The sequence below is a fragment of the Cynocephalus volans genome, chromosome 3 (assembly GCF_027409185.1).
Source record: "Cynocephalus volans isolate mCynVol1 chromosome 3, mCynVol1.pri, whole genome shotgun sequence".
Taxonomy (NCBI): domain Eukaryota; kingdom Metazoa; phylum Chordata; class Mammalia; order Dermoptera; family Cynocephalidae; genus Cynocephalus; species Cynocephalus volans.
Window position 1 is genome coordinate 173,549,282 of NC_084462.1, and position 15,175 is coordinate 173,564,456.

At 48.4% G+C, this 15,175-nt stretch overlaps 1 protein-coding gene and 1 non-coding gene across 3 annotated transcripts in view; one reads left to right on the top strand and one right to left on the bottom strand.

Annotated features, from left to right (window-relative positions):
- SLC24A4 (solute carrier family 24 member 4) overlaps positions 1-15,175 on the bottom strand; it is a 143,472-nt gene that overhangs the window by 84,497 nt on the left and 43,800 nt on the right. The gene's annotated exons all lie outside the window — the stretch shown is intronic.
- Positions 11,502-11,575, top strand: TRNAV-GAC (transfer RNA valine (anticodon GAC)). The gene has a single exon. It is a non-coding gene; the product is annotated as a tRNA-Val (tRNA).

Sequence of the window (15,175 nt, forward strand, 5' to 3'; positions counted from 1 at the left end):
ATAGCACATGGGATGGGAGATATTGTGCTTCTCCAAGACAACCACACTTACCGTGTACCAAATACTAGTGCAGGCACTTGGGGACACTGGGTGCAGACAGTGGTGGGAGAATCTCTTTTCCTGGGGCTTACCTTCCAGTAGCAATGTGGGATGGCTGCCAGGACAGGCTTTAGGGAAACCAGTGTTCAAGGTTGTAGTGATCCGCCCGAGACCTCTGCTCCTGGGGTTGGCACAGGGTTGGGCTGGGATGCAAAACCTGGAGATGTGCCTTGGTGAACAACTTGGTGCTTTTCGAGGTCAAACTCAGAGCCTCAAGGAAATGGCAAGTGTCTCTTCGACTCCCACCTCTCTCTGCACTCTGTCCCCATGGATGGCAGACATGGCCAGCTGCCTTCCAAAGTGTGGTGGGTCCCTCTTTCCACGCAGAATTGTTGCTGACAAGATACTGTCCAGCCAGGGACACTTCCCAGGCCCCCTTCCACTCAGGAGGGCCTTGTGACCAGCTCTCACTGGTAGAAGTATGCATGCCCTGGCAGACCCAGGCATCAACAACAGGTGTGTTTATTCCACCTCCTGTCTCTCCCCACCCACTGGATACACGTGCAAGACCCTGAGCCCAGGAGGAAGCAGAGCCACAGGGTGGAAGGAGCCTGGGTCCCTGAATGAGCACATGGAAGATGCTCGGCCAGCCAGGAACACACACCAGAGTGTTGCATAAGTGAGATATAAGCCTTTACTGTGCTAAGATGCTGAAATATGATGGCCTGCTACACTAGCCGGCATCGTCCCATCCAATACACAATACTACCTCCCCAGTACACCTGGGGCCCATGCCACTTTGGAAGAACACTGTTGGCAGGCCTGTCTCGTAATGAGTAAGTAGGTGAAACAATGCAGAAAGGCCCGGGAAGGCCTTGGGGACTGTGGAGGAGCCACCAGCCAGCCAGCCTGAGACAGGGGTCAGAGCACAATCATAGAGGATGTTCGCTCATTTTTGTGACTACCCTCATTTCAAATTTAAGGCTGTGAAGAAGTAAAGTTTCATCAAACATTTTAATAAAATATATTGTCAGATCTATACTTGAGGAAAAACCAAATGGAAGGAGAGCCATGTTCCAACTACAGGAGGGGCTAAAATTAGGCAAAAGTGTTCAGAATGTTCAAAAATGTCCTCCATGTAACAAAGGCTGACACAGGCTGGTGAGACCCTGCTTGGGTAGCGGGGCCCTCTCTGCTGGGCGAAGGCTCCATGCAGGCGGGATGGCATGGGCGTGCCTTTGTGTGATGGGGAGAAATGTCCTCCCTCTGTGAGGGAGGGAGAAAACTGTCAGTCCTGCTGTGAGACGTGAGGGGACAGCAGCAGGGACAATCGGGGCTTTGGAGACACCAGCCTGGGGACTGCAGGGACGATCCAGGTTGTAGGGGCAGGAGGGCCGACTTGGGGTGAGGGAGGAGACGAGGGGCACGAAGTGGCATGAGGCAGGTGTCTGCCAAGCAGATGGGGGAAGAAAAAACACCTCTGCTCTGCAGGGGGACCAGGTGGCACAAGACCAGCTGAGCAGAGGAGGCACCAGTTCAGACACCAAATGGGACTGGAAAGAAAATAAGCTGAAGAGGGAGCTTGGGAACATGATTCGGCAGGGAGCGCAGGAGCTCAGGGGTGAGAGGAGACTCCAGCAGCCCAGTTTAGGGCTGGGGATGTCACAGGAAATGAGCGTGGCTAATGAGGCAGGGCGGGCCCCTGGGGCTTGGGGGTTAGGGAGGGGGCCAGGCTTATGGGGAGACGACAGGAAGGGTGGAGACTGGGGGAAAGAGCACAGGGGACATGGCTTTGCCACTGAGGAGGAGCCGAGTGCCCTGCAGGCAGGACCTATAGGGGACACGAAAGGGAAATGGCAAAACCACAGGGAGAGGCTCAGCTCCCCCCTTCCTGGAGCTGGGACAGTCTATCCAGGGCAGCAGGTCCAGGGGGAAGAGCGGTGGTTTGAAAACCAGGTCCGGTTCAGATCCCAGCTTAGCCACTTTCCAGCAGACATGGCAAGCAGTCTCAGTTTACTCACCTGTAGAATGGGAATAACAGCACCCACTGCCTGCGTGTTGTGAGCATTTGGTAAGAGGATGGAGGCAGGGTAGCATCACTCAAGAAAGGTTAGTTTCCTTCCAAGAGTGGGGCGGAAAGAAAAGCTGAATTTTTCTTGACTTTTAATATGGAAAATACCAAACATACATAGGAATTGAGGAAACAGCATAGTGAGCCAGGGCTGGGCTGGGCGCACGCACACACAATGCTCCCCACCAACTTTGCTGCCTCCTCTCCAGTTCATTTTGAAGAAGATCCCAGTTGTCATATTATTTCCACCTTAAATGGTCTAGCGCATATACCTAAAATGAGTTGTTTTTTAAAAGCAAACTCAACACAAAGTCTGGACTAGGGTTCCAAGTGCCCCAGAGGCCTTCTCTGCTCTGGGTGTGGGCCGAACAGAGTGGGCATAAGATGGGCACTGCCACGGGGTCTGAAGCCCCTCACTTTGACATCCCCTGGGGTTGATAATCATCCCCTGGAACTGGATGGCCAGATGGGTGAGGGCACCTCTGATGTCCCCTTTCCTCCTCCTCAGTGGGACTGGGAGGGTAACAGGAGGCCCAGTCTCCCTCCTCCACAACTGCATAGTGCACAGCCAAGGAGGTCACTCCAGTGCAGGCATCGAGTGTCCTGTGAGCCAGAAGGGAGGGGGCAAGCCAGGCCATGGGAAGCTACAGTCTAGATCTGAGGACAGGTGTCTCTAACCAATGCCTATGGGCCTTCTCCAACCAAAAAGAAGGTCGGGAGTTTGAGGACACGGCTTGGAACCCAGCCTGAGCACTGGCAGCCGCACGGCCGCAAACCTCACGACTGGGCCCTGGGAAAATCCACTCCAAGTCCTGGCCCCAGTAATCCGCCTCATGGTAACAGGGATATTCTCAGCCATCTCCTTTATACTTCAGGCCTAAATCTCACACACACACACACGTCTTTTTTAGGTATCTCTCAAGATTTTAATGGGTGACAATAGAGGAAAACAGTAAAGAAATGGGGTATCGAACCGGGAACCTGGGAGTGTCAACCCCTGGTTCAGGCAATAAAGGGGTGCGCTGCATAGAAAGAGTTTAGAAATGGTATGGAAGTTCCACAAAAAATTAAAAATGTGATCCAGCTTCTGGGTATATACTCAAAAGAACTGAAAGCAGGGACTTGAACGAACAGATATTTGTACATGAATATTCTCAGCAGCATTATTCACAATAATCAACAGGTGGAAATAATTCAAATGTCCATGGATGGGTGAATGGATAAACAAAATGTGGTATATCCATACAATGGAATATTATTTCAGCCTAAAAAAGGGAAAGAAATTCTGACACATTACAACCTGGATAAGCCTTGAAGGCATTATGCTAAGTGAAATAAGCTAGACACAAAAGGACAAATATTATATGACTCCATTTATATGAAATACCTACAATAGTCAAAGTCATAGACACAGAGAGCAGAGGGGTGGCCACCAGGGGCTGGGGGAAATGGAGAGTTGTCGTTTAACACAGTTTCAGTTAGGGAAGATGAAAGAGTCCTCGAGTTAATGCCGCTGAACCATACACTTAAAAATGGTTAAGATGATACTTTTATGTTATGTATATTTTATCATGATAAAAAATAATAATAAAAGCTGGATGACTTATGGTCACCATTAGCCAGCAATTTAAAAGAACATCAGTGGGCTGGCTGGTTGGCTCAGTTGGTTAAAGCACAGTGTTGATAACACCAAGGTCAAGGGTTCAGATCCCCTTACCGGCCAGCCATCAAAAAAATAAACAACATCAGTGATAAAAATACTCCTCTCTGGGGGCGGAGCACTCCCACTGTGCCAACCCAGCTTAGTTGCCCCCTGGCCCACCACTGCTCCCTCTTACATGAGAGAAAGGCTGGCAGAGGTGGGTCTGCAGGACTGAGGATAGGTTCACACAGGGACTGAGGTGCAAAACTACAAGCTGGGGTTGAGAGCAAGGCTCTCTACCAGGGCCTCTTGAATGTCAAGGCTGATGTGCATTTCTGCTCACAGATGTCTTTGAGAACACATTTTTACAGCTATAGGAGCCTCTCCCACACCCCCAAATCTCACCACCATGAGCCACCTGGAACTTCAAGGTTAGCGTGGCAGGCCAGCAGCCCAGGACACAGAGGGGCAAAGCATCCTGCATGCAAGTCCTAGTTCTGATCAGATAATCTGCTTACCCATTAAGTGTAGATTAACAGAAACGTCAAACAAACCCCTTTAGTAGGATGAGATCACATCCTGGACTACGTTCTTCACTGATTTTTGCTGATTTAACTGCCTTTTGGGGTGAGGGGGGAGAATGAGATTGGCTTTAAATAATAATTCTGGTTAAGAGCAGAAACCATTTATCATTTGAGAGTTATCATGCAGCCAGTGTGCTAAAAGCTACCCCCAACCCCCCTCCAAGACAGCAGACTCCATGAGGCAGGGTCTGTCAATCACAGCTGGATCCCTGGCAACCTGCTGACTGCAGGCACTCAAGGGAAATTGTAGAATAAAGGAATGTTAAATGCTTTATGTGCATTCTGTTTAATCTGTAGTGATCTCAGGAGGTTATAATCCCATTTTACAGCTGAGAAAACTGAAGCAGAGAATTTGTGTGACTTGCTGAGGGTTATAGGAATCAAACCCAGGCTCTTCCTACCAATACCCCTCTAGTGCTCGTCACAGCATTCCCCAGAAGGCCACTCTGCCTCCCGAAACATCCCCTCCCACTGAGTTAGAAACACCTACCAGAAGGGAAAAAGCTAAACCATTACGGAAACACACCCAATGAGTTCCTAAGAATGGAGTCTTGTAGTCTGAAAATCATCTTTCTGAGGGATCTCACAGGTCTTTTAGATGTCCCTCCAAATCAGTGCATCCTTGCCAGATGGGAGCTGCCTGGAAACCCCTCGGGACATGAGATCTGACCATCTGGAAGCCCTTCCTCCTCCGTCACTGCTCGCCAGTCCTGTCACAGAGGCAGACATAGCCCAGCCCCTCACCTCTCCTCATGTATGCTGGGACACGGGACATCAAGTTCGAGAAAACATCACTCTTCTCAAGCAGCCGTCAGGGGAGAGCTGTCACTCAGATGCCCTGAGTGCATCTAAATGGGGCCTCAGGGCTGTGTGATCTTGGCTGTGCCACCTCCTGCTGGCCTTGTTTCTCCTCTTTAGCAATGGGTACAAGGTGACAGCCCCTCCTGAATATTTTATATTTTATATTGTAAGTAATAAAAAATATATACAGAAGGCACTGGGAGCTGGGAGGTGCTATGTCTCAGCAGAGATGCTAAGAATTGAGGCATGATCCAAACTGGGCAAGATCAATTAGATGGCAACTCTAATTGATGCTTAAGTGCTTGCTGTTTGTTGGGCATGGTTCTAAGTCTTAACATGTTGCTCCCATTCTTGCTCAGAACCCCCTTATCTCGTAGGTACTATACTATCCCATTTCATTGCAAATAGGGAAATAGGGGCTCAGAGAGGTTAAGTCACTTGTCTGAAATCACACAGCTAGCATGAACAAGAGCCAGGATTCAAACCCAGACACCATGCGCCACTGAGCTCAGTCTCTTAAATATTATGCTCCTCTTAGCAGTGGCCAGTCTGAGCCAGGCTGTAAAGGAGCAATTCAGGGGAGAAGTAGAGAAGCCAGATACCTCCTTTCTTTGCATCCTGCCAATGGGGTCACTTAGCTACCAACCCCACATAAACTGTCTTCTGACGGTGCCAGTTTAATGCATGTTTAAAGCCTCAGAGTCTTCCAAGGCCTGTGCAGGATACCACCTCCATGAAGCCACCCAGGATTGACCTGTGGGGGCTCTGAACTTGCTGCCTTTTCCCACAGCCCAGTGACCTTCCTACCTGTCCTTACACCTAATTTACAGCTGCCTGCTTGAGGGCAGGCTTCTTATCCAATTTGACCTCATATTCCCTACAGCACAGGTACAGAGCAGGACCCCATGCACATGCTGATAATGTTTCTAGAAATCAGAACTGACCTTAAAATCCACTCTCCATTAAACCTACCTGAAAAAACATCACTTCTAAACTATGATTTACGCTGTACTGTACAACCTCCACCCTTCAGTCTTGATGCATGCAGCCCTGAAATTTGAAGTGAATTTTAATTACAGAAGAGAGGCTAAAAATCTCTGCCTGAGAAGGCCTGTCATTTTCCTTTCTTATGCTGATAATTTCCAACATTACTTTGCCCCCAAATCCCTGCCCACAGGCTCTTCTGAGGAACTGTGGAGTGTACTTCATGCTTGATTTGGGGGATAAAAAAACACCGGGCAAGGCTGACAGAAGTATTCACAACACCCAATCGGTAATCAAAAATTCATTTTGCTCCATGTTTACTTGGTTCGTATCTCATTTGAGTCAAGCAGGAGTCATTAAATGGTTTGCTCCAGACTAATTCCGGCTTACATTTCAGAATCACTCTGCTCTCGGTTGAACGCATGCATTCCCACAGCTGTGAGTGGGGTCCAGCCAGGCACAGCATTGGGCCAACCAAAGACCTTCCCCAAGGACATGTCGGGCCCTGGCAGTGGAAAAAGAAGGTGCAACTGCAGCTAAAGGCCCCAGGAGCACAAGGGCTCGGATGAGGTGTCTGGGAAGCAGGGAAGCATCTTTCATCTTCTGCATCAGCATTCATTCATTCGTGACCTATCTTACCCATTTGGTGCCAGGCACCTTGCTGGGGTAAGGAAGAGCTACCTGGAGGGCTGACACAGTCTCTCTCTGCCCTTGGCAAGTTCCCAGTCTAGCAGGGAGGCCAAGTGGGAAACAAACATATTGTCATTGGCATGAGCCTTGTACTCGGGGCAGCGGGGGTGGGTGGGGAAATTTAAGTACAGTGGTAACAGAGCAGAAGACAGCTCAGCCTGCCTGGTGTGCCAACAGGTAATGTTCCAGAAGAGGGGAGACTCGAGTGTACCCTACAGGCTACACAGGCATGTGTCTTGAGACAGAGAGAAGGAAGGGTGTTCCAGGAGGGGAACAGCACGCGCAAAGTCTCTAACAGTCAGGATGTTTTGTCTTCCATTCATGTCACTTGCATGGCTACCTTTCCTAGCTATCAATTCCACATTTGAATCTCATTTCTCTCAGTCCCTTCCAGGGTCTACACAGAGGGGTGTGCAGGACAAGAGGGCACAAAATAAGGATAGAGAGCAGGGTGGGGGGCCAGACACACAGCAGGCTTGCAGCTCAGGGCCAGGCCTTCCATAAATATTAGGTCTCCTCCTCTGCACAAGGACCTCCAGGGTCTTGACATGTGAAAGTGACAAGAACATACCTGCTGGTGATCAGAATGACTGTGAAGCCATATAAATGATGGATGGGAGGAGCCAGACAGGCAGCCAGCCAACCACCTACTGCAGTGGTCCAGGTCTAAGGCAGACTGGGTGAGGCTGAGACACATTAGCTAATGGTCTTGTTCCTAGTGAGTGAAGAGATGGGGTGTGAAACAGGTTTTCTGACTCTAAATCCAGTGCTCTTTATACCATATTGAGAGGCTCCGTGGCCCTGAAGAGACGTACTCCCCATATCTGCCACTGGAGGGCAGAGTGTCCGCATCAGGACCCCTGACAGAGTCCCAGCGTCAAGAAACAGCCCCGGGGCCACTGCTCCTGGTAGCTTTCTCTAAGAATTTCTCTAGCGTGGATTTACAGGACTGATCGATTCCTTTGTTTCCAGGTAGGGTTGGATGGCGCGTAGTCAATGCATACCTGAGGAAGCAGTGTGGAACTGTGTCCCAATTCCTGCTCCAACAACAGTCAATGGCAAGCTATCTTTCCTCAGTTTTTGGTTCTACCTACCTCATAGGTGTGTTTGGGGGGGGGGGGACTCAATGATTAAGCAAGATATTGTACCTAAAAAAGGCTAACCTGGTATCTTAGTAGTACTCAAAATGCCAGCTAACACAAACTGAGTGCTCATTATGCATTAGGCACAGTTCCAAGCACCTTACACATATTAAATACATTTAATCTTCATCATAACCACAAGGCAGGGACTCCTATTATTCCCATTTAACATATGGGAAAACTGAGGCTAGGAGATACTAACTAACCTGCCTAAGGTAGAGTCGGAAGTCATAGAGCAGGTTGGTCTGACTTCAGAGCCAGAGGGTCTTTTTATTTCATATTTTATATATATCTATATTTCTCTATTATAGGTATGAGGGTACTTCAAAATGTTCATGGGAAGACTCATATTATCTTTTAATTCTATTTTTCCACAAACTTTTTAAAGTACTCTTACACATATACTCTTTTTTCGAGCCAGAGTTTTTAAGCCACTGTACCAGAAGCAATGAAAAATATAAATTTCCCTTTAAAACTTAATATTCCTGGTTGTAGAAAATACATGTTCACTACAGAAAAATTTCAAAATATAAAACAAGCACAGAGAAGAAAGTGAAATTCACCCAGATATACCACTCAACTTTTGGTCTATATCTTTACCTATTTTGAAAAGTGTATTTATATGACTCCAAACTGGAATTGTGCATTACTATTTTCGTTACCTACTTCATTTTCCCCTTCCTCTGTAAAAACCTAGAGCCAAACAAACAGACAAGTCTTTTCGGTTTAGATGCTTAATTGCATAACAAGTTGATAAGCATATTTACATACCAGCACCAACAGGGCCTCCACCCCGTGCCAGGTACTGCAAGAAGCCTCAAAGGGACACAATCCATGGGCCTCGCTCAAGGGGCTCACAACCACCGAAGATGTGCATTCAATCTCATTTCATAAAGAAGTACTTGGGGAGGGGGGATTTCTCAGTGCCAGGTACCAGGCCAGGCGAGGGAAACCAGCAGTGAATAAGACAGGCAATGCCAGCTCTCAAGGGCTTACATTTTAGAGCAGAGCAGCTGTTCTGGTACTGGAAGGGGTGACGTGATCGGGTGTGACTGGGGAAGGGGCCACTTGAGAGTGGAAAGTCTGAGAAGGCTTCTCTGAGGAGGCGATGTTTAAGCTGGCCCTAAATGATTCAAAGGATCTGCCACAGCAAGACCCTGGAAGAGTGTTCCAGAAAGAGGAGCGGCAAGTGCAAAGACCCTGAGGCAGGAAGGGATTCAAAAGAAAACCAGTGCAGATGATCTGCTAGGGAGCTGACCAATACATTTCAAAGGACTGACAGAATAGTGCATATAGATTGCTGCAATAATGGGAATTTTTTTTTAAGAACTCATGTGCATTTTTAAATAACCTATCTTGGGTTTCCCACAGATTTCTAAAAGGTGGTGAATTAAAGACATAACTGCCTAAATCAGAGGCTCTCCACTTTGGGATCACTTGGGGAGCTTTAATAAATCCTGGTGCCCAGATCACACCTCCAAGTAATTACATCATAATATTGGGAGAGGAAGGGGACAGTTTTAAAAATTTTTTAAAACTCCCCAGGGGAACCCAATGTGCAGGCCTAGTTGGGAATCACTAGCCTAAAAAGATAAAACCGAAACAAAATCTTAAATAACTGAAGAATTTAATACTGTGCAAATGCAATTGAAAATTCTTTAGGTGATCATCAGTGTTTTGCGTCCTGGTGGGCATCTCTGCCATCCCACTTCCGAGACCACCCACCTCCTAATGCATATCTCCTCCCAGGGGCTGCTGTTGTCTGCTGAACCCTCATAACAAGCCTAGGTGAGAGTACTTCCCCTTCTATTCAAGAGACAACCAAAGCTCAGAAGGGTCACCCCCTTGTCCACGGTCCCTCGGTTCATAAGCAGACTATCTGGAGTCTGGCCTGAGCCCCTTGCACACCCAGAGCCCCTGCCCTGCCCACCAGGCCCCCCATATGGCCCAGCACCCTCCGCCATGTGTAGAGCAGAGGGAACAGCCCTCGGCTGCAGGTCTTAAGGGTTCTGGGTGCCGGCCCAGTGCTGTGTGACCCAGGACAGGAGCTGCAGTTTCCTTCCAGGAGCTGATAAAGCACACCTCAAAAGCAGGATCCCATGAAGGCAGTGATTCCACAGCTGTCACTGGGAAAGCTCAGGGTTTTAAAAAAGCAGCACCTCTTGCTCTGACCATTCAGATAAGCTCCATCTGGTGTGGGGTGGGGCACCAAAAACGAAATCACAGATTAGCACTAGACTACCCAAATCTACAGCATCTGCCCAGACACCTGACAGCCATCTTCTGCTGACACCTGCCCTGTCCCAGGAAAGGGCCCATCTTGTACTCCCATGCCTGAGAGGCGCTTGAGGACATCATGGCTGTGTGGCTCCTAAAGTGGCCTTCTCAGAGCGGGTTCCTGCCTGAGGCCAGGACACAGCCCCTCCTCCATAACTGACCAAACCCCGAGGATTACGAGGGATAAGGAGGGAAGGCTTGCCACCTCCTAGGAAACTCAACCTGGTCCTTAGAGCTTAACAATCCCCTCATGGTTCTCTTTTAAATGAGGGCAGAGGGCACCAACGGCACATGGGGGGCTTTCGCCTCTGCCCATGGAATTTGCTCTGTGTCTCAGTCACTGCGACCCTGCTCTGCCTTTGATTGCTGGGGACCCAGTTTTTGCTTTTAAGTAAGTGTCCTCCTTCCTTGAGTGTTTGTGAGCTCCTTCTACGTGCCCTGCATGATGGACTATGGGGATACAGCGAACGAGGTGAAATCCTTCCTGCATGGATTTGCCATGCTGGTGGGAGAGGGGGACCCTACCCCAGTGTGCGCTCAGAGTCAGGGAGTGTTGGGAACCAGGAAGAGAAGACAGCAGGATGGGGTGCGGCAGGAGGAGGCAGACAGAGAGAAGAGGCCTGGACGATACAAAGACAGGAAGGATCTGCAGCCCAGGACACAGTGTGGCAAAGGCCTGGAAGTAGGAAGCGGCAAGATGATGGCAGAACAGAGAAGTCAGCGTGCGATGGGGAAGCAGCAGGAAATGGGGTTGGGAGGTGGGAATGAGGGTTTCACGCATAACTGTTGGCCCTTGCAGAATAATCCTGGAGCCCCCAAACACTACGCACCTACCAAGATGACACAAATGGATCCGGGCCAGTCAGTGTCCTAGAAGTCACCTCTCCCCAGAGCTCTTTCATCTTCGAGGCAAAGGCTCTCAGGCCGTGGATGGGAAGGAATGGGAAGAGGGCGACCCCAGAGAGGAGGAGAGTGCAGGGGTGCATCCTGCCATGCTGCCAGTGCCATGGTTCCCCATGCATGATCCCTTCCTTCCAGGTTATTCCAGCAGCGCCCACATGCCCATGCCTAGGCTGCCACTGCAGCCAGGGAGAAGGGGGTTTGGGGCCTCGCCTCTGCCCTTGGGTTCTTAACAGATCTCTTCAGAGCCTTCTCACCCATGTAAATTTAGTAGACCCTGTGGACCCCAAGAAGCCAGGCAGATAGCACCCCCCTTTTCCAGATGGAGAAGTGGGGCCTGCCCAATAAACAGAAGATTCAAGATCCAAGCTGGCCAGTTAGCTCAGGTGGTTAGAGCGTGGTGCTGACAACACCAAGGTCCAGAGTTCAATCCCTGTACTGGCCAGCCAAAAATAAAACAACCTTCTTTGACAAGAGTCAAGATGCACTCCAGGACACCTGGTGCCTCCCACTAAATCAGAGGGCTTCATTCCCTTAAACATCACGCCAGCCATGCACCAGGCTTCCTCTCTCATTCTAAGATCCCATTTTGCTCCATTTTTAAGGAAGGCATTTGCTTCACTGCTATTATCAGTCACTTCCATTTATTAAAATTAAAAACTTCCATTTGAAATAGGCACCAGTAAGAGAGCGAAAATGAAACGTACGGGGGTAAGAAGACGTGCACAGCACATACATCTGACGGAGGACGCGGATACAAATCAACCAGAAAAACACAATCGAACAGAAAACTGGACAAAGACTTAGACACATCATGGGGGAAAAAGATAACCAAATAGCTACTAAACACACTCAAATGTGCCCAGAGCCATTATGCTTCAGGGAAACGCATATTAAAACCATAAGACGCCAGAACAGAAACGTCGGTCAGGATGAGAAGTAACGAGAACTCCCACACATTCTGGCAGAGTGATGTGTACACTTTGGGAAACCAAACGGCCATATCTCTGAAAGATGGACAGACACACTCCCACAACCCAGCAATTCTACTCCCGGGTACCCAACAAAAGTTCATGCACATGTGCCTCAAAAGTCATGTGTGTACCAAGGTGCTCACAGCAGCATTATTCGCTATAGCTTCAAACGACCTAAACGTCCCTCAGCAGGTGGATGGACACACTAGTCACTTAGGCACAGTACCAGGGAGTTCTGCAGAGCAACAGAAAAGTGTGGACGATTGCCACCCACCACCTCGGGGCTGACTCTCACAGTTCACGAGTGAAAGCAGCCAGACTGCAGGCACACATGCTGCCCCGAGGTCACGCTCACCTGTGTGCTAGACAGGTCTCCCCGCTTGTCCCACGAGCAGCTCTTATTCAATGCCTTGTCCCTCCCACCCCCAAATATCCTGTGTCCTCCCTCTTGGTTAGGTATCAACACCCCACTTCTCCCTAGCTGGAGCCTGCAGAGCCACCCAAGGCCTTTCTCCGTCACTTCCATGCCAGAAGCAACCTCCTAACCCCTCCCCAAATCGTGACGACCCAAAGTGTCTCCAGACACTTCCAAATGTTCCCTGGGAGGTGGTTGAGAACCAACGTCTGACTTAGATTTTGATCCCAGGAACCTAAAACCCCCAGGGCACCTGAGCTAAAGCAGGTTTAATTAACTAGGTGACCCTAGTGCTGGGAGGATAATCCCTGCATGGAAAAACTGTCTGCCCAGGCTAGGGTCAGAGTACACATGCTGCCTCACAGCAGGAGCTGGACAGGTAGGGACCAGCCAGTCACCTGCAAAAGAGCTTCAGGGACCTCAGTCAGATCCAACCCAGGCTTCTGTCTGCAGAGTATAGTGGACATCACTGAGGAAAGAAAAACCAGGCATTTCCTAAAATGCAGTCCCCGTGGCCTGAGAACATACACGGGCTCAGAGTTACCGGAGCACATTCCTGCTCATGATCTCCTTCCTCCATGCAACAAGGGTGCGCCAGGCAGGGGCTCTCACTCTTAGTTTTGCAGAAGAGGCAGCTGGAATTTGGAGAATGGCATGCCCCGGGCTGCCAGCCTAAACCCATTCATGGCTGACCAAAAGACCTTTGTCTCCACAGCAACCCTGTGAGGTAGGCACTAACAACGGCTCTATTCTACAGATGAGGAAAATGAGGCTCAGAGAGGTTAAGAAATTTGACCAACATCACACAGCTTGCCTGGATTTGAACCCACATCTGCCTCACTCCAGCACCCATCCTGTCACTGCACCCTCCTGTCCACTGGACCACCCACTTGCAGATCCTCCCAGCTCACTCTCTTGGCCTCACGGCAAACAGGAGAATAGTGAGTTTGTTATGAGAATCCAAGCTGTCTTTTTTTAAACTGTGGTGAAATTCATGTAACATAAAATTAACCATTTTAAAGGTTGCGATTCAGTGGCACTGAGTACATGCACATTGTACAACCATTATCATCATCTAGTTGCAAAACATTTTCCTCTTCCCAAAATAAAACTCTAACACATTAACCACTTAACTCCCCAATACACCCCCTTGCCTCCCCACAGCCCTTGACAACCACTAATCTGCTTTCTGTCTCTACGGATTTGCCTATTCTGGACATTTCATATAAATGGAATCATATAGTATATGGTCTTTTTGTCTGGCTTCTTTCACTTAGCATAATGTTTTCCAGGTTTATCCATGTTTTAGCATGTACCAGTACTTCATTCCTTTTTGTGGCTGAAAAATATTCCATCGTATGTATGTAGCACATTTTATTTATGCATTCATCAGCTGATGGACATCTAAACTGCTTCCACATTTTGGCTATGATTAGTAATACTGATATGAATATTTGTGTACAAGTTTTTGTTTGAGCAACCGTTTTCGAATATTTGGGGTAGATCCTTAGGAGTGGAATTGCTGGGTCATATGATAATTACATGTTTAACTTATATAGGAACCTCCAAACTGTTCTCCATGGTGGCTGTACCATTTTACATTCCGACCAGCAGTGTACAAGGGTTCCAATTTCCCTACATCCTTTCCAACATTTTCTTTTTATTTATCTATTTTTAAAATCAAGACCATCCTAGTGGGTATGAATTAGTATCGTCCAAACTGTCACTTGATTAAACACTCAATGAACCTCATTGCAGAGGTCCTTAGCTTGCTTACAGGAGTAAAGCGTTGAACTGGACTTCGTCAGAATTTGGTGAAAAGCTGGAACTGTTTGAGGGGAACCTAGTCATTGATCTAATTTCTCACATTTCCCTGTCCTTACTATCAGAAGTTCTGGGGTAAGGATGGACGGTAGGGAAATAACCTCATTTCTGATCAGATTTAGGTTATTGTTGTAACTCTGCAGGCCGGCAATGAAAAACGTACTGTTGACATTTAGTTACCCAGAGGACTCAAAAACACACGTACATTTCAAAATTTAATAAAACCAAAAGATAGGAGCAAATATTTAAAGAGAATTAAAGATCTACTAACAAAAATAGGTCAAGCAAGCAAATTACGAAACACAGCGCCCAACACTGAAAGGTCCCCTAACTTTAATTGTGTAAGAGGATGCTGAAATGTCCTATTTTTAAGGCTCAATATACTGACAGCACAAATTTAAAATCCAGACTCAGATCTCAAACCCTGAGCATAATGAGAAAATGCGGCAGGAGCTGGTAGCTCTGAGAGTTAAGGGAAGGCAGAGCTGGGGAATTATTGCAAGAGACCTTTTCTGGAATCCCTGAGCTCTCCGCAAGTTGTGTCTGAGGTGCTCAACGCCCACCAATGGACACCTGCCTACGGGAGTAACCTTGAACATGGGTAAGCATCGGCACAGATAAGCTTCCATTTATGCAGATTGACTTTGTGACTTTACGCCACCTCCCAAGGGACTGGGTGCTCACATACCCTTGACCAGAGCTGGGTCCTTCAAGATGATCTGGGGTTTGACTGTGGCCTTCTTCTTCACTGCCTGGGGGGCCTTGGGACAGGCTGCTCCTGTCCTCTGAGCCTCTGTCTTCTTGGTTAGGTGGGAACCATTCCACCTCCTCC